The sequence below is a fragment of the Canis aureus genome, chromosome 16, assembly GCF_053574225.1.
Source record: "Canis aureus isolate CA01 chromosome 16, VMU_Caureus_v.1.0, whole genome shotgun sequence".
NCBI classification, from domain to species: Eukaryota; Metazoa; Chordata; class Mammalia; order Carnivora; family Canidae; genus Canis; species Canis aureus.
Genome location: NC_135626.1, coordinates 11,131,639 through 11,151,032, shown reverse-complemented (window position 1 = coordinate 11,151,032; position 19,394 = coordinate 11,131,639). Strand labels below are relative to the sequence as shown.

The following is a 19,394-nucleotide window of genomic DNA, read 5'->3' as shown; positions in this document are numbered from 1 at the left end:
GCTTTATAAACGGCTTTGCTTCCCTGTCCCCACCCTGCAGTTTTACAGGGACAAGGCAGTGAGCTGGGGCCTGTCTGGGCACCCACCCCCCGCCACCTGCAGCACTAGCGTCTGTGCGGAGGGGGCCAGGCAGGGTCCCCTTCTGACGGCCAGTCCCTGGAAGGCAGGGGAGCCAGCTGCTCTATGAGCCCCGAGGTCTCCTGCGCAGGAAGACCCAACCGGGAGGTGTGGGGGACGTGGGGGGGAGCAGGAAACACCTGGCGTCAGAGCCAGACACCAGCCTCCACCTGCCTCCCCACCCCGCACAGGGCCCTCTCCCCACAACCACCTTCCCTTGGCAGAAGGCCCCCCCCTCCCCGGGGCTGCCATCTAGACCACGTGTCCTGCCCCGGGTTTTGGACCCCTATATTTCTCTGTTCCTGAGCTCCGGCCTGCCCTCCCAGCCCCAAGCCTCGCATGGCGCTGGGCACACCACAGTGCCGCTCACTGCGTTTGCCTGAGATGCTCAGTGCTCCCCTAGGAGCCAAGGAGAACCCCAGCCCTGCATCCTATGCCCTTGGCTGCACTCTGGCTCTTCTGGACCAGCATCTCCCAAACCTGCCAGGCACCAGCACGTGGGGGCATCTGGATACCCAGGCCTCCATGAGCCTACAGCGGGGCCTCAGAATCCGCTTGTTTAATAAGCAGCCCTTCCAACCAAGTGAGGACGGTGCCACTCGCTTCCAGATGGCAGAACGGAGGCTGGGGGAGCCAGGCTGAGGGTCCTGCCTCCCTGCGGGTCCTTCCCCAGCCCACTGTCTCGTCAAGGGCTTATGGAGAGCCAGCCTGCCTTTTCCTCCACAAACACATCTGTCTGGTTACAAAAGCACTCCTGCTACCTGGAAGCCCAAGGGCCCCGTGGTCCGCGAGGGAAAGAGGCCGAGGAGTTCCTGTCTAGACCTCCTCCACATTTGTTCCTAATTTCACGCTCCACGGGCTCCCAGATTCCTGTGTTTGGTAATAAATAGACAGGGAAGTGCTCAGCAGCACTGTGGCTGGTCTCAGAGATATTCTCCAGAGCCTGGCTGGGCTGGGATGGGCTGGGCTGGCGGTGCGGGGACCTGGAGGCCTGGAGGGGCACTTCCCGGGGGCCCATGGAGACTCCCCTCCAGGCTCCCAGAACCGCAGGCCCAGCTGGTGGGGTCCCAGCAAGCCAGGCCAGTGCCCGCCAGAGAACGCTGGCAGTGGGGGGCCAGATGTGCAAGAAGCCAGGGATGTGAGGACAGTGGTGGCGCTAGCATGACGGCTTGGCCATGTCTGTCCATCCCACGATGTGCCCCTGGGTGGGTGGCTGCCCAACCTGCACTCCCCAAGCCACGCAGGAAGCGGGGAGCAGATGCACCTCTTCACAGGATTGCCCCAGCCACACAGTCCAGGGGTAAACCGAGGCTGGAAAAGTGAAACCACCCACCAAGCAAGCAGGAAAGCCCATCGGGGGACACCTGGTCTCTGTGTCCCTTCCCGGCCTACTGTGGACATGGCTGAGGCTGCAGAGGGGAGGCCATGGCCCAGAGGGAGAGGATTCGGCACAGACCCTGGCACGCACCCCCCCCCCCCCCCAGTGGCTGGGGAGGGCAGGGCTGGGCCACTGCCAGGGAAACTAGAAGGACTGGCTGGGCAGCTTGGCCTCCCTACTGCCTGTCAATGGGGCACCCCCAGGTGGGTGGCCCTCCTGGCCCCTCTAGCTTGGCCCCCAGGCAGCTGCTGTCTCCTTCCTCAGAACCTCTGGGAAGGCCAAGGGTGGCAGAAAGAAGCTCCCCCTGCCTCTGTCACGGAGCCACGCCAAAGTCACCCAGAGCCCCCTGGTCCTTAGGGGCAGTGGGCGACACCCAGTCGTGCCCACAGTGGGGCCCTTCCATGAGGCCGGCTATTGCATCGTTCATTGCACTCAGAGCCTGCTCCAAGGTCAATTAGAGTCTGGGTTGTCACTGAGATGGGTGGTCCCAGGGCCCCCCCAGCACACTGTCCTGCTTATCCAGGGCAGGCACCGCTTGGGGTGCACACAGGCATGTGTCCAAGGCTGATTACCCTGGCTCTGCAGGGACCACGCTGGGTGGTGTGTGTCGTCGTTCCCTCTCCGTGCAGACACGTGGCTGCATCCTAGAGAAGGGTCCCCCTGGACACCTGCCACAGAATGAGGGCTGCGCACAGGCCAGTGACCCTGAGCTGCCTCCTCGGGCCCCAAGGTGGTTGGGAGGTGGGGGTGGGGGGTGCGAGGAGGTGGCAAGGTGCTCCCTGTTGGACGTTTAGCTCAGCAGGGTCTGGCCCTGGGCCCCAGCTGCCCCTGGACCTCTCCTGTCTCACCTCCCGAGGTCTTAAAGACACAGTTCATCCCATGCGACTCCAACACAACAGAGAAATCCGCCTTCAGCAGAGCCTCCTGCCCCCGTGGCCCCGTTGGGCTTCTTCAACCTAAGTCTGCACGCTCACTGCCTCCTGAACACACCCCAGTGGCTCCCCAGGACCCCACACTAGGAATCAGTGCCCTCCCCTGTCCTGAACACCCTCTGTCCGTGCCTGGCGGGACATGCCGCTCTTCACTGTCTTTCATCCTTAGGACAGCCCCGAGCAGGTTTGCCATCACCCCAGTTTACAGACAGGGAAGCAGGGCCAGAGAACTGAACGGGGGTCATGGGGTTCGGGGCAGGGGATGAACTTGGGGGTGCCACCCCAAAGCTGCCATCTCACCTTTTCCCTCCTCCCAGCTGCCCCCTGGGCTTGCCTAAAAGTGGGAGGCCTGGGACAGGGGTGCATTCTCCTCCTGCCCCCTTCAGACTACAAGCCCCATGAAAGTGAGAACCTGGTTTGCCACGTTTCTGTCCCCCTTCTAGGGGTTCTGCACAGGGCATGTACGGGCTCCGAAACAGTGAGAATTTGAATGGGGTTGGGGTCCTGTTGGCAAGCAGGCCCTGAGGTCGGAAGGCAGGAGCGGGGTCTTGCCACTGGGGATCTCACCTCCTGCACCTGTCTGCCCCCGCATGCGTCCCAGGAAGGCAGGGAGGGTGAGGATGCCACGCAGGCCACTGCCCTGGCCTGGTCTGGGGACAGTGGCCTGTGGACACCCCTCCCCCAGAGGCATCCAGCTGGGTTAGCCACACCTGCTAACTCAGGAGGTTTGTTTCTTTGACAACGCATTGTCTTTTATGTGTCAAGGGCTGACCCTGGGTGCTTCGGACTCCTGTCTGTGGGCTGCGGGAGCAGCACCTGTGGGTTTGGGGTGAAGAGGACCTTTCAGCCCCCTTTCAGAAAGTGAACCTGCAGGCATCCCGAGAGAGGCGCCAGCCCTGAAATGGTCTTGCCCTCCATCCTGCAGATGCAGTCCAGGCCCCAGCAGGCAGGCCTCCAGGAAAAGCAGGGCCCAGCCCCTGGGTGTCCTTTGTCCTCCAAAGGCCGGTTTGAGGGTCTCTTACCTGCCAGGGGCCTGCTGGGTCTTCCCGCTCTGCTTCCCGCTACCCCTGGGTGAGGGCGGGCACCATGAGGCTGGGGCAGCATCTCACACTGCTCCCAGCGCCTGCCGCTCTCAGTTCTGGCCCCTGCCCCACACATCTCACCCCCTCCATCCCTCCACAGAAGCTTCCTGTCTGTTTAAGACAAGGTGCCCAGAGTGCACCAGGCTCCCCCCAGCGCTAACCTGGGTGTGTGCACAGGGACAGCAAGCCAGCTGAGATGAAGCCCCAGGGCAGTGCCAGGCCACATGCCCCTGCACTTCAGCCCAGGCCCAGTGGGCTCCTCACCACATGCCAGACCCTCGGGGGGGCCCACCAGCTGAAGATTCTCACCTGGGCTGCATCAACAGCCCGTAGGGGCTCTGGGCCTGGGTGTTTTTGCTCAGAGGCCCAGGTGCACTAAGGAGGCACACGGCTCACAGGTTCCCAGGGATGCTAATGTTCCTGGCACAGAGGCCACATGTGGGGAGTGGCTGTCCTCAATGTGGCCCCCCCAGAATAAGTCTGGACCAGACGTCTCCCAGTTCCTATGAATAAAGTCCACAGTCCGCAGGACCAGCCCTGACCACCCACCTCTGCTTCAGGGTGGACATAGACGCCATCTACCCTACCATCCCTAGGCTTGGGTGCCCCTGGGACCACTGCCCGCTGTCTCCCAGTGGCTAAGACCTCCTGGTCCTTGGGGACAGCGTGCAGGCCCTGCCTTCTGCAGGGAGCCTCACCCCCTCTTCCGAGGGCCTGGCCCGGGAGCTCGGTGAGGGACACACCATCAGCCTCACCTTGACGCACAGGCCCTGGCAAACAGCAAGGGCTCTGTATATGCCTGTGGCGTGAGTCACCAGCCAAGGTAGAGCCTCCGGGAGCTGGACGTGGGGGGAAGGAAAGGGCAGGGGAGACGTCGGGGCCATAGATGAATTTGAGGGGAGAAGATCAAGCTGTGGAGGGGCTCCAGCCTGAGGACAGGGGGCGGAGGGGTGTGGCCCAGGAGACCCTGAGCGCATCTGCTTCTGCTCCTTGCTTGGGAGAGCAGTGTGTGGGAGCCTGTTGGGGGAAACGCACATATCACCCCATTCAAGCCTCATCTTCATCCTTCGGGTTCACAGACGAGAAAACTGGAAGTCATGGAGATGGTGTCACCCGCCCGCAGGTGCACAGCCCGTGAGAGGCAGAACTGGGGGCTGGGCCGGGGCCGTGCGGGGCTTTTTCAGAAAGGTCAATCTCGGCAGCCAGCTGGGTCCTGGTCCCAGGGCCCGGGGAGGAGCTGGGGTGGTGGTGGTGGGACTCCGCCCTCTGTCCCATGCTGGGGGAACTGAGATGAGGGGTGGTGAGCGTTTATGAGGCAGCTCAGGGCAGAGGGTCAGTGCCGCAATCACGAAGGCTTCCAGAAGGCGGAGAGGCCAGCTGCCCATCACTCACAGAGAGCTCAGCTCTTGTAGAACAGAGAACCAACCTCTCTGCCCCCGGGGGAGGGAGGGCTGCCTCTGCCCTCCTCAGCCACCACCTTGCAGCCTGCAGACAATCAGCTCCCGGGCCTGTGACTTCTTTGCTCAGAGCATCCCAGTGTCACCTGGGAAGCTGGTGAACCCAGAATCCAGATCCCTCCCAGACCCACCGATGCTTCAACAAGCCTCCCAGGACAGCGATAGCCTGGCCTCCCTGGGCAGCCCATCATCCACCTGCACCCCAGGCCAAACACGTGAAGGTCTTGGGGGTGTTGGGGACCAGAACCAGGACTGCGTTTTGTACACCCTGAACCTCTTTACCGATTTCTCAGGAGCCAGGCCTGCTGGGCTGGGAACACAGACCCCCGTGGACGCCCCATGCCGCTTGCCACGCTGGGGGTGCATTCAGAAGCTCATGATTGCCGCCTCTGCTGCAATCCGAGGCCCAGCCCCTCTCAGCACCCAGCCCCAGGGGCTCAGTACGAGCCTCTCAAGAGATGACTGCAGACATACAGGGTGAGGCGGGGGCTGGAGGGCCGGGGCATTTCTAGCAGTATCCTAACAGCTATTATTTTGACGATTTTTTTTTTAAGATTTTATTTATTTATCATGAGAGATGCAGAGAGGCAGAGACACAGGCAGAGGGAGAAGCAGGCTCCCTGTGGGAAGCCCGATGCAGGACTTAATCCCAGGACCCCAGGATCACTCCCTGAGCTAAAGGCAGACGTTTAACCGCTGAGCCACCCAGGAGTCCCTGACATTTTTTTTTTTTAAACAAGACGAGGCTCCGCATGCAGACTGCACTGTGTTTGTTCTCCCGTCATGTCTCGTGTCTGCGCCTTCAGAACCCCGTTCTCCTTTGTAGGCACCCCGGGCACTCCAGCCAAGCATCCCTTGGGAACTCAGGCCTGCATGAGACTCTCCAGGTCTAGGCCCCAAACATCCAGCATCTGGGCCCTCCAAGCTTGTCCCTGACTTACTTCCTCACCTTGGCACTAGCTGACCCCACCATGCTTCTTAAACCAATCTGGCTAAGAGGTTTGTCCCTGGGCCTTCCCCCGAGCACAGGCCACATGGTCTTGCCTCTGAGACTTTGCTGATGCCATTCCATGGGAGCCTTGAACTCCTTTCCAATTCTGCGTACTGAAATCCCTGGCGATCAGTCAGCATGCAACTTGAGCAAGTCTTTCCTGCTCTCCGGACCCTGGATATGGCTCCCTCTTCTGGGATCTAAGAGCACTCACTGTCCACACTATGCACTTGGCATTTATAGCTTATCAACAATGGGACAGCAAATATTCATTAAGTTCTGATAGCATCCTGGTTTCTGCCCTCGGTCCCCGCCTTTGAAACAGCAAGTGCAAAAGCCCAGAGGCAGGCAGAGCAAGGTGGGCTCTGGGAGCTGAAGCATAAGAGCAGCAGGGAGGAAACAAATGGCACAGGGTTGTAGGGGTGGGGGTGGGGGGTCAGCAGAGACCTGGCTGCACAGCAGGAAGGGTCTGTCTGCCACCCAACAGCCTTCACGGAGTGCTGGTGCTCATCTTCCTGCCTGCTGCACCTTTCCTTGTGCCCTTTCCTTCCTGAAATGCTTTCTGGATCATTCATTCTCACCTCGGGATGTGCAAGCCCACCTGAGGTCAGACAGAGAACCATTGGAAAGGATGCTAGATACTCACACAGGTCCAGGTACAGTTCCTGCTCCCACCTATGGGAGGAGGAGCTCGTAACTCAGAGGGGCTGTGCTGAATGCTGCTCTGGTCCTGCCCAGTGAAGCCTATAATCTAGAGAGGAAAGAATCAAACTGTTTGCAGATAACAGCCACATCCCAGAACGGAGCCAGCAAAGAAGCACTGGGGTGTGGCACTCAACGAGGTAAAATTCCCAACGTTTGGCATCGGGTGGAAGGTCACCAGACTCCCAGTGGAAAGCCCACAATATGACCCATCATGAGGAGGGAGGTCAGTGCATTGAAATGAACCCAGAAATGGCACAGATGATAGGATTAGGGGGCAAGGACATTAAAGCAGTTCTGACGGCAGTCACCCCTGTGGTCCAAACATGGGAGGAGAAGTTGGGCACATCAGGTAGAAACACAGATGAGGAGTGCCTGGGTGGCTCAGCAGTTGAGCCTCTGCCTTTGGCTCAGGGCGTGATCCTGGAGTCCTGGGATCGAGACCCACATTGGGCTCCCCGCATGGAGCCTGTTTCTCCCTCTGCCTGTGTCTCTGCCTCTCTCTATGTGCCTCTCATGAACAAATAAATAATATCTTAAAAAAAGAAAGAAAGAGAAAGAAAGAAAGAAAGAAAGAAAGAAAGAAAGAAAGAAAGAAAGAAAGAAAGAGAATGTTAGAAAGAACCAAACCACATCTCTAGAGATTAAAAAAAAGCTCCAGTTCCGATGACAACCACACGGGACGGGATTCATGTCAGATTAGATGCTACGGAGAAGTGGGCTTGGAGACAGTGGTGGGGAGAAACCACCCAAAATGAAACCACAGAGAGACAAACCCAAGCGAGGAGCAGGGGTTCGGGAGGCATGGAGAGCGTCTGGGGCCCACAGGGGACCCGCGTCCCCACTAGAAGACGTGCAGACAGACGACCCACAAGAAGAAACGCCGGTGGAAACTCAGATCTGCAACACTCCACAAACCAGAAACGTCAGGAACATGGAAGAAATGCTTTGATAAAATTGTCTAGAACCAGCGATGACGTCGAAATGGAAGGAAGTGACAAAGGCATGTGAGGAACAAAGTGGGAGAGCCGTTCACGGATGTGGCGGTGAGAGACGGCGGGCGGTGGGTTTAACAGTGGGGAAAACACACCAACCTAGAATCTTCTATCCAGCAAAGATCTCTCTGAAATTAAGATGAAATAAAGAGTAGCATGAGCACCGTCTCTTCTTCTTGACTATGAAGTCCCCCTCCTGGCCAGGGAGCACCGCTCAGGTCTGTTGCTGGAAGATTCTTATTTTCTCACTGGGTCTGGGTCTCCAGCAGCCCAAGCTGGGCACAGGTTGGGGAGTTAGGGCGAAGGACTCTGTTCATTGGGGACTGGGTGGAATCTGGCTTGTTTTGGGGGGAGGCCCAGTGGAGGGAGCAGCGTTCTTCATTCTTCGGGGGCTCTCCCTACAGGGAACCCCAATTTCCTGGACCCGGGCCCTGCAGATTGAGTGTAGGGGGTGGGAAGTGCGAGGCATGTTCTGTAGGACAACCTGGTGCCTTGTATTCACCTCCCCTATCCCCACAGGAGGGCAAAAGCAAAAGAGAAATCCAAATAAGGTCTTTAAAAACAACAAAGCAAATACACACATACGCGTCCTAGCGTTCACAGGGTTTCCACAGTTTCCATGGGCACGGTCTATGCTGCATGCACTGGGGTAACGAGGTGGGCTCTCCTTAACCCACCAGGTTAGGGTATTTGGGCAAGCCAGGCGCCTGGTAGTGAAGGAGTGAAGGAGGGAGTGAGTGAGAACCGTGGGGCTCCCCCCCCCCCCCTCCTCAGGACGGATCCGGAGGCTACCTAGAATACACCTGTGTCTTGACAGTTCCCTGCTGTTTAAGATTGGGGGGGCGGGGTTCAGGCACAGTGTTTACCCCGAGAGCAGCCCTGTGAGTTAGGAAGACAGGAGTCCTTATCCTTACTCACAGCCGGGGTCTTTCGGGGAAGGGGGCCTTCGAAGTGAACAGCGGGGCTGCCCTGAAATTGCTGCCGCAGCCAGGACAGTCCCACACCGGTGGAGGAGCCAGGCCCAGCCTTGCACTGCTGAATTCGGGAGCTGCCCCCTCCTCATCCCAGAGCTCTGTGTGTGCACGTGTGTGTCTGTGTGTGACACTGCTAACCTTAAAAATAAAAGAGCCAGTTATTTCACCAGCAAAATGGGTATATTTGGGAATATGTGTATATATATATACTGGGAATTGCAATTTGGGACTTAACCTATGGTTTTGCTGTAGCTTGCACGTCTCGAATGGCAGTTTTTTCTTTGCTATCCCTGAATAAATACACGTGTGTGTGCATGTATATGGCACGTGTCCACATGTACCTGTGCATGCATGTACGTGTGCATGCATATCTGCATGTGTGTGTGTGCGTGTGTGTGGTACTGATGATGAAGAAACAACAGGTGAGCCCAGACAAAGATGAGTCTACTGACCTGGTGGTTCCAGAGGGACTGGCTGCATGCCCCAGCAGCCGGCGGGTGGGGGGCCTGTGGCAGCCACTGGCCCTGGCTGGCACTCCCCTTTGAGTTCAGATGTCCTTCCAGGGCACCTGGCACCTGCTAGAGAGACCCTGGGTCCCTGCCTTTGCCTGAGGTCAGTGCAGCTCATTCAAGGCAGGCCCACCCTCTGCGCTGGGGCTCCAGGCAGGGTCTCTAGTGGGATGGGTGGGCAGGGGGGTGGACAGAGGACCACTGCGGCCTGGGAAGAGAGGTCAAGCTGAGGCGGTGGGATGGGGACTCCCAGAAACCTACAGTCGCATGGCTCAGGGAATCAGAACATCTGAATCACAACGCTTAGAATCTGAGAGTCCCCCACTGTCCCCCTTAGATTGGAAGGGACTTTGAGTGTTACCCAGTCTTATCACCTGCTCAGTGAACCCTAACAGAGCTTTTCTCCCCCTCTGGAGATGGCAGTTCATCCAAGAGGGTCAACCTGAGTGGCTGAGGGAGAGGGGGACACCACCTCTGGCTCCTGACCACGGCCCAGGCTTCGCGTTCTTCCATGGGGGGTCACCTCAAGTTCTCTCCAAGTACAAGCTGCCAGGGCCCCCAGGAGGTCCACCTGTCGGTGCACCTACCATCCTGGGGGCAGAGGCCTCCAAGGGCAGCTGTCAACCCTCTGCCCAACCCCCTGCCCACCCATTTCCTCGTTGACCTGCTGCAGTTCCCGGCCAGGTTGGCACCGGGCACCTCTGCACCGTGGCTAACTCAGTGGCTCCATCAGGAACCTCTCAGGGCACCTCTGCCACCCGGAGCAATCTTTGGTGGCCCGGGCTTCTGCAGAGACCCTGCCTGAAGCAATCTGTTTTACATCAACTTTCCCTTGTAAGAAAACCGGGCTCAGCCATTTTTCAGTGAGTGTAGGCGTGTTGTTGAAAGAGCGCGTCTTACAGATTAAGTGATTTTTTTTTTTTTTAACGGTAGTTGTTGTCAATGAAGAATGGCAGCATGAACCCCAGAGCCCTGGCCGGGAGCTGAGGCCGACGAGGGAGCCCTGCCAGCCCCGGAACTGCCCCCGACCACCACATCCTTGCAGCTCGAAAAGGAGCGGTATCACACGGGGCAGACCCCGCTGACCCCCCAAACTGCTTTGCAGCTGGCCATGCTCTGGGCATGCTGGCTTACTCCCGTTTCTGGAACACTCTGAGCCCCCTCCTCCTTGAGGAGGTTCTGAGTGTTTGGAGTGGAGCTCCTGATGGGAAAAGAGATATCTGTGGCTCTAAATGTGGGGTGTCTCAGTCCAGGGAGAGGCCAGTACAGCCCCTGGCAGACAAGGCTGGGCCTCAGAACGGCCCAAAAGCTTCCAGCCGTCTGACAGCTTTCTACTGAGAGCTCCTATCTATGTGTCAGGCACCGGGCCGGGCACTGCACTGGGCTCCCTGATGAACAGCATCAACAGGTGCTCCCCGTCCTGGGTACAGATGGAGACCAGTCGGGAAGACCCACAGAGCCAGGGTAACAGCGGGTCCGAGGGTGTGTGCCATGGGGCTGACCTCCAGGGAGGTGACGTGGGGTCAGGGATGCGATCCTGAAGCACTCCATGGACGCCAAGACCTCCCCCCACTGCAGCCAGGAGAGATCTTTCGGGCAGAGAGGGGTGTAGGCGGGAGGACCCCCAGGAAGGAAGGTTCAGGGTGTGCTCCAGAGTGGGAAGTAAGCCAACACATGGGAGCACAGCGGGGCAGACGGGCCAGTGAGGAGGGTCTGTGGCACATCTGGGCTATGGCAAAGGTCTGGGGTCTGCCCTCAGCTGTGACGGGACCGACACGGGGTACCAACCCCCAGCTGCCCCCAGTGACAGGGAACCTGAGTTTCACCACAAGTACCATGCAACAGGCCCTGCCTCCCACATGCTCAGAGACCCCCCAAATCCAGCACCAGGCTCCCTGGTCATGCTCCTACCAGGTGTCCAGGCTCTTACATGGGGGACGAAGAATCCTCACCACCACCCTGCAAGAGGGGTATGACCACCTCGTTTCTATGGGCCAGGAAACTAGGGCACAGACTGATTCAATGATGCATCTCAGCTCACCCGCTGGGGCAAGCCTGCACTGGGGTTTGGGCTGAGCTGGGGGGTCCTAACCCTTGCACCTGTTCGCAGCATCCTGTAGGGTCTGCAGCTGTGTCGGACTCCTGCCCACCTGCTCCCACGCCTCCCTCCTGCCCCTCCTGTTCTAGGATGGGGATAGTTCTGGGGAGAAGAGGGTACACAGGGGAAAAACGAGACAGCCAGTGGCAACAAAATCACCCCCCCAAAGTGATTATGTAAGACGCTGCGTTGTAAAGCAAACATTTTCTTGTTGAAATAGAAATCTGTTTAGTAATTAGAGGAAACTCTCGTGTGGGAAGTTCCATGAAGGTAAAATTAAAGTTGACTATATTTTTAATTTCGCAAATGGGTTCGCCCAGAGCCAGGAGCCTTCTGCATAATGAATGTTTGAACCAAACAAACTCTAAACACAGGTAAATACCAGAAGCTCACGATTTGACAATGTTACCAAGAAGCTGCTGTTCTTCTGCCAAATATTAGACTTTTTCACTGTCCTCCCTCACACCCAAAATGGATCATTGTATCCCAGAATCAAGCCCCTCAAAGCCACTGCCGGTTTTGCAACATTTCGAGAGGAGACCCTGATGGCAAAAGAGACGCGGGTCCCGGTTCTAACTGTGGGTCCTTCTCTAAGCCAGCAGGGTCTGCTGGGCTCTGGGAGCAGTGTGGGGGTGGCGGGGGGGGGGTACCCTGCAGAGAGAAGGGGCGTCCGGACCAGGTGCTTGCCCTGGAATCTGAGAAATGAGCACGTCTGCTTGAAGAAGGTTTCCCAAAAGTACCAAGTAAAGTGCATTCACCAACAGCAAGTGGAAGAATTGGGAAAACAGGGAAGAAATGTGACATTCAGACACAGCGAGGCAAGCCCCCTCTTCCCCCCAACACCCCATGTGTCAGGGACACACTAATGATGCTTCCCAGCCTCTGCCTCCACCCCAGGACACGCACCCCTACGGTCCCAGAGCCAGCCCAGCAGCCCCCATCCCTGCTCCCAGCGGTCCCAGTGGTTGGGCAAAATAACCTGAGCCGACGCTAGGGGGACGTGCTGGCAGGAAGCACAAAGCCAAAGACGCCCGGTGCCCTGGAGTTGAGGCTGGGCCATGGCAGGGGTGGGGGCTCGGCCGCGGGCCCCTCACTTGTCTGCAGCAAACCAGGACGTGGCAGAGAGGCCAGAGGAGGAGAGGGGGTGAGGTCGGGGAAAGCCGGCCTCAGTCACAACAGACTGGAGGCTCAAAGCCGATGACGCTGTCAGGAAGTGGCCAGCTGGACCCCCCTACCCCCTAACCCCAGGGAGTAGATTGCTGGAGAAAGTCGGGGTATCTTTGAGTCACTGAGGATCAGCCCAAGTCAACAGGCAGGTGTCCCACATCCCCATGATGGCAGAAATGCCCCATCTCCTCCTCCTCCCACTCCATACTCCTCCTTCAGGGCTGAGTTCAAGTTCCACCTCCAGGAAGCCCTCCCTGACTGCTCAGGCCCATGGAACTATCTTCCTCCGAATCTGGAATGCTGGCTGGCCTCACACCTGTGTTATCATCCATCAAGAGCTGCCTGTGCCCTCTCATCCTATTCATGTGCGCACACCACCACCCCCAGGCCCCTTCCACCATGAGATCCTCTCCTGTTGGGATCATACCAGGAAACAAATCAATAACACTCCACAGCACAAGCAAAAACCCGGGACGCCCGGCACGCCGGCTTACTAATGCGGGGCCAGGTGCGCGGATGAGAAGATGGGTGCCGACACAGGGAGAGGATCCAGACGGGCCAAGGAGCCCTCGATGATGCCCAGGTGGCCGGCACACAAACGACTGGAAGGTGCCGAGGCTGGGGACAGGCGTGGGTCACCGCGGGGACGCCTGGGGGCTTTTACTTCATGAAAAACAAACAAACGGATTTTTCTTTGAGCCCCAGCATAAATGTACTTTGTTTAAAAAAATCCCTTCCTTCCATGTGTTAAAATTTAACATACATCAGCTAAAAACACGCGTGGCTTGGAGGAGAGACAGTCACCCGCGGTGGCTTTCCGCGGGTGGAGTTGGCTTTCTGTTTTGGTGAACAGCATGTTTTCTGGAACAGTGTGTCTCCAACTTCACTGAGCATAGGAATCACCCGGGGAGCCTGTTAAAACAGAAAGTCTGGAGGGGGTCTGAGAACCCACGCTCCCGGTGCTCCCGTCGCGGACACACTGGGGTGGTCCTGCTCCGAGTGTAAGCGCGTATGGGGCGCACGACAAAGTACAGCAAATGATGATGAACAACAACAATAATAATAACACGAGGGAGGATTGTTCTTCAAGGACCGGGCCCAGCAGAGAGCCCCACAGGCCAGGGCCAGCCTGGGAGCCCCAAGGGGCCACCCCTGCCACTGCTGTGGCCTGGTCGCTGCTTTGCAGAAACGGTGGATTTAGGGGCGGAGAGAACCCAGATTCAGGCGGTGGTCAGGGAGCCAGGGTGGCCTCAAGGCCAGTCTGCCCTGAGGTCACTCTGGGGGCTGCCCTGGGGGTGGGCCTGGCCTGGAAGAGAGGTTTCTGCTAGCGCTCAGCATGCCTGGACTCCTCTCCCCAGTCAGCCAGCTGGGACGTAATCTGGCCCATTCTATGAGGTAGAAGTTAATATTATCACCCACAGTAGAACCCAAGGCCCAGAGAAGCTAAGTCACTTTACTAGGGATGCACAGCTTGGGCAGAAACACGGCTCTGGTCAGCCGCAGTGGCCTTGCTCTCATCCACTCAACCACACCACCACTTGTGGCCAGGGAATGAGTGGATGCGGCTGTAGCCCTGGGAGCCTGGCTTGTAGTAGGGCCACCGCCTGGGCCCCTGACCAGCCTCCACGTGGGCCTCCTGAGCGGCCCAGGCTCCTTCCACCTCTGCCTGGGAAAGCTGAGCATGGACAGGGCAGAGAGGGACGGCATAGTAACCTGGAGATGCAGCCAGGGTCAACCCTCATGGAAACCCCTCAAGGGGGGCAGGGACCATGTGCAGAGGACGGGTGGTAACACGGAGCCAGGGTGTGATGGGCACCTCAACACTGTGCTGCTGGAGCAGAAGGTCCTCTTCGGGGCGCCCAGGGCTTCATCCTCACTGCCCTTACCGTTTGCACTGGCCTGTCCTGCGTGTCAGACTATGCCCAGGTCTCTGGCCCGGCCCCATTCGGGAGAAGGGTGCTCCAGGACCACTATTTGCTCAGTCTTGGGCCTTCCCAGTGCCCCTCCTCCATAGGATGGCTGTTCCTGCCCACTTCTTACTCTCCTGGTCCAGGCCTCCATCGTTTCCCTTCGGGCTGGGGGCAGGACTCTCCTCCAGAGCCTTCCTGCCTCCAGCCTCACTCTCCAGGCTATCCTTCATGCTGCAGCCCAAGGACATCCTCTAGAGGCCAGATATGGCTGTGTCCCTCCCAGGCTCATAGTGCCTGTGGTTTCTCTGGGCCCCTGGAGAAACCTACCCCCGGAGCAGGGCTTACAGCCTTACCTTATCTGACCTCCTCCTTGCTCCCCGACTCGGGAAGGCCCAGGACCCTCACCAGGATTGTTTGTTTAATCCTGCAGGACCCCTGGGAAGTAGGGGCCACAGTCCCTGGGAGGTAGGGGCCACAGTCCCCATTTCAGAGCCCAGCAGGTCCCACAGCCAGGAAGCAGCAACACCAGACTTGGAAGCAAACCTCCGTGTTAGCTCGGGGCTTTTGCTGCAAATCCCCCTCCCCCTGGGACAAGGGGGTGAGAGCCCCTAGAATTCCTCCCACAGCCCCCCAGGCTCCCCAGCATCCTAGACAGCCCCAGCCAGGGGGGTGGGACCAAGCCTGTTCAGGGAGGGGCTCTACTTCCAAAGGGAAGAAAGAGCTTTGAGAAGAGAAACAAGTGCACCCGCACCCAGGAGCCTCTCCGCTCAGCAGGGGAAGAAGGAGAGGCGCTGGCAAACACTCAAGAGGCCAGGCTCGTCAAATCCCCTTTGGAGCAAATCCAAAGGGATCGAGACACCGCAAGGAAAAGTGGTGCCAGGAGGAGTCTGTGGCCAGGCTGAGAAGCCCCCAGTGGCCCCAGCCTCTGTGGAGCAGACCCCGGGAAGAGATTCAGGGCATCCAATGCCCGCCCCGGGCAGGCCCGGTTTCTCAGGCGCTGCCGTGTGCTGGCGGGGAAGGCAGCAGTTTTGCACATGAGGAAGCCGAGTGATTTGCCCAAGGTAGCCCAGAATCCACTCTCTCCACCCCACAAACCGCCTCTTACTGGTGTACAGTAAGATACAGATACAGACTTGCCACTTTGGAGAGTGGCTGGGCCAGGAGCTCCCGGGAGGACAGGACAGCGGCCCTGGTGCCACTGTGCGAGCCTCCTGCCCAGAGTCAGACGCAATTTACAGAGATGTAATAACTCTCCCGCAGCCCCGCCTGCTCCCTCACCCCTTCTGAGCACTGTAATCATTCCTCACTGGATCTCTCTGCTATCGCTCTATGGAGCAGGCCCAGGGGCCTCCCTGCGGGAAGGGGGCCCTGCTGTAGCCTCCAGGCTGGCCCGACCATATGGCTCACCCAGCACCAGCACCAGCAGTCGGCGACTTAGAGCGGGCCCCAAACATGCAAGAGTGGGGTGATCCCTGGAGTGTGGGGGGGCTTGGGCTCAGGTTTGCCTGGAGATTTCAAAACCCTTCTGTGCTCCCTCCATACTGCAGCTCCTCCTAGCCTCACCGGCTTAGTCTGGGGCTTAGATGAACAGAGTGGTAATGGCCCATCTGGGACCTACCATGAGCCGCCCCATCATTTCACAGCTGACAGACCAAGGTCTACAGAAGGAGAGTGACTTGTCCAAGGTCACCTGGAAAGGTGGACTGAACGGGACAGATAAGTCTTGGTCCCCTCAGCAGTGCCCATCCTTTCCCTGAGCGCCTTCCTCATGTTTGAACATTGTGCTGGTGTAAGCAATGTGCGTCTGGGAGCTTGAAGCCTCGGAGGCTGGGAGGGGCTCTGTGGTGGATGCCCTCCCCTCTCCCCTGGAGAGGCCAGGGTGGAGAAGCTGCGACACTTTCATAGGCCAGCTCTCTCAGCAGAGAGTGCCAGTGAGCTCCAGAAAGACCAGCTGATGCTCCCCAGAGCTCCCCACGCTGCCATCCCCATGCACCCCGAGGGTACCCAGGCTGAGAGAGCCTGCGGGTCCTTCCCACACCACCAAACCCTTCAGGAGACCGGTTCCAAGCCTTCCAAGTGAATCTGGACCAGGGAGCCCCACTGGGAATTCAGATGGCAGGGAGGCCAGAAGTCAGGAGGATCTGGGGCGCAAGGATCGCCCTGGTTTTTTCACCCTGTCATGCAGGTGCCCAGGAGCCACTGCCAAATGAAAAAAATGAACAAAACCCCACATTGCCTGAGCCCCAGTCTCAGGAGCAAGATGAATATGTCACTAGTTCCCAGCACCCAAGCTCTTGAGGAAGCTTGCAATCTGTGCATGAGGGACTCAAGTCAACCCCTCCCCTGGGCCCAGGAATTGCTTGGACCACCTGCTTAGGTAAGAAGAGCCCCGGTCACCTAGGCTGTATCCTCAGTGATATCAGCAGAGGGGGAGGGATGCTGTCCTGGCAAGTCAGAACTTTCTGGGGTTGGAAGTTCCATTGGGTCTGGAAGTCCTCCCCCCCACCCCCAACCAAGAGGTTGGCCTGGCCTGAGTTGAGGGGGCTGCTGGGGGAAGGCTGGCAGGTTGTCCCCTCTGGCTCTCCTGAGCTCCAGTTTCCTGAGGAATGGGAAGGTAGGGTGTGTGGGGGCTGAGGCCTGTGGGATGCTCCCTGGAGAAGGGTCAATGAACTTGACCTTTGAGGTCCTTGTCCCAGCGTCACGGGGGCTGCCTTGAGATGCACAAGGGCAGGACTCTGTATCCACGTAGTCCCTGGGTTTGGGAGTACTGGACACTGGGGGATGAGGTGGCAGGGCCAGGAAGGTGCACAGGCAATCTCCTGGGTTTTTGATGTTTGGAGAGAGTCCTTTTATTCCTGGCTAGGAAAACCCAAATGCCAATCTGGTACTCCTTGCCTCCATTTAAGCTGAGATTCCAAACAGACAAAGGTACATGTGAGGCTGGCAGCAGTGACCCATGGGATGGGGTGTTGGAGGTCAGCTCTACCACTTACTGGCTGTGTGACCTTGGACAAGTGACCAAACTTCCCCAAGCCTCAGTCTCCCCATCTGTCAAATAGGGCCAATGACCCCTTCGTCATGGGTGTTGGGTGAATTGTGCCCAGCAGGTGTCTGCTAGCAGGCAAGCCTCAGTCAATGAAAGGTGTCAGCTCCGGGCACCAGAAGGAATGGAGGCCAAGCTCCTCTAGGAAACTTTCTCTTCCCGATTTCCTTCATGCCCAGGCCGAGAGAGAGACCAGGTGCCCTTTGACACAGTGGGTCCCCCGCCTCCCTCTGGCCCTGGCCGCCTGCCTGGGTCCTCGTCCGCAGCCCACAGCCTCCTCCCCAGGGGCGCACTTCCAGGGCACCTCAAGATGGGACAGGTGGTGTGGCCGGGCAGCTGCGTGGGGCAGGGACCCGGCTCCGCCTGCCGGGCCGGCTGCAGTGGGCGCTCCAGCCCAGGGGGGCACCGAACCGGGCTTCCCTGCCTGAGTCCTCGGCGCCCTCGGCCCCGCGCCCCGCGCCCCGCGCCCCGCGCCCGCCCGGCCGCTCGGCCCTTACCTTGAACCATGGGAACGGCGCTGCCCCGGCCGGCCGAGGACTTGGGCGCACGTGACGGGGCGGTCCGGCGTGCGTCCCGGGCAGGGCGCAGCTGGCGGGGCCGCTCCTGCCCAGGCCACGGGCTGCGGCGCCTGCTGGGGCCGGGCGGGCGAGGCTGGCGCTGCGGAGGCCCGGAGGCCCGCGGGAGGCGACTGCGTGCCGGGCAGGAGCCCCCTGCCAGCTCCGGCTGCGGCCGCGGCTCGGGACGCGCAGGATGGCTCCCTGCGAGCGGCACGCGCGGCTCCAGCCCAGTCCCGGGCGCGGGGCGCGCGCTGGCGGGAGGGCGCGCGGCCGAGCCGGTGGGGAGCGCGCCGCCAGCCCCGCGCGCGCCGCCGTCGGGGGCTGCGGGAGCGATTCGGGAGCTGTCCCCGGTGCTGACGGCTCCCGCCTGGGGCCCAGGCCGCGTGACCTCCCGCCCGCCCGCCCTCCGGGGGGCGCCCCCGCCCCCGCCCCCGCCCCCGCCCCGCGCCCCGCGGGGGCTCCCGTGGCTCTTTGCCTGCTTTCCGGCGCTCCCCGTTTCCACAGCGTTGGGATTGGGAGTCAGGCTGAAGCCGCTGCTGCTTACCCACAGGGCGACCTTGGGGCAAGTTCCTCAGCCAGGAATCTCTCTGGTTCTCATCTTTGCAATGGGCCATAGCGGCGCCTGGAGGGTCGGGCTAGAGGCAGAGCAGGGAGGACGTCCAGGGCACACAATGAGTGCGCAGCTGACTCTGGCCTCTGGGATGGTTTGTTTCCATTTCCTGGGGAGCAACCACCCAGCCAATGAGAGGAAGGGCGGTGCTTGTCCCACTCTGGGCTGGCCGGGGGTTTGGGGCCTGGTAGCTGCCTTCCCATCTCTCAGGGCATCCCTAGAGGAAGGGAGCAGACGTCTTCCCTGGGACCAAAGGGCAGAGCTAGGACCAACGGCTGCATGAGAAGCAGAACAAACAGATGGGGCTGCTTCCTTCCTGACATAGGGTCCCTCTACCCGAAGTGCTCCACGGGGCAGTGAGTGACCTCCATCCCTGCAGACAGATACTCAGGAGGAGGCTGAAACCACTGACTACTGGACTCAAACATTAGCTAGAGTATGCAAAGCACTGAGAACCATGCCTGGCACGTTGGAAGCATAATATGAATGTGTGCTTTTTTGACTCTTGAGCTCTTTAGAAGAGGCTATAACCTGATAGGAAGAACCTGTTACTTCACTCCCATCCTCAAGATGAGAATACCGAGGACATATAGAGGGAACCAAGTGACTTGCTTGGAGGCCATGCCCGCCTTACAGTAAGCAATGTGCTCAGAGTCACACCACAGGACCGAGAGGGTGAGTACTTCTTAGAGCCCAAACAGGCCCCACATGTCCAGCCTGCTGCCTTGCCCGCGCCGGTCCCCTAGGCACGGGCACTGCCCGATTTCCCAAAGCTGTCCAAGCCATTTTGACCCGGGAGCATTTCCTTACGGCAAATCGGGCAGGTACCTCGTTGCTCTTCAGTAATGGAAAGAGCTGGTGCCTGCCCCTAT

The 19,394-nt window shown here is 59.2% G+C and overlaps 1 protein-coding gene across 3 annotated transcripts in view; it reads right to left on the bottom strand.

Annotated features, from left to right (window-relative positions):
• The window catches only part of FAM163B (family with sequence similarity 163 member B), a 28,164-nt gene extending 9,531 nt beyond the window's left edge, over window positions 1-18,633 (bottom strand). Inside the window, exon 1 of one of the 3 annotated variants that reach the window (XM_077851297.1) lies at window positions 18,457-18,633. The gene's annotated coding sequence lies outside the window, so the exon portion shown is untranslated. Of the gene's footprint in view, window positions 1-2,994; window positions 3,113-17,852; window positions 18,150-18,456 lie in introns of those variants that run through there. The other 2 variants (XM_077851296.1, XM_077851298.1) reach the window with 2 other exon arrangements.
• Between the last annotated feature and the right edge of the window lie 761 nt (window positions 18,634-19,394).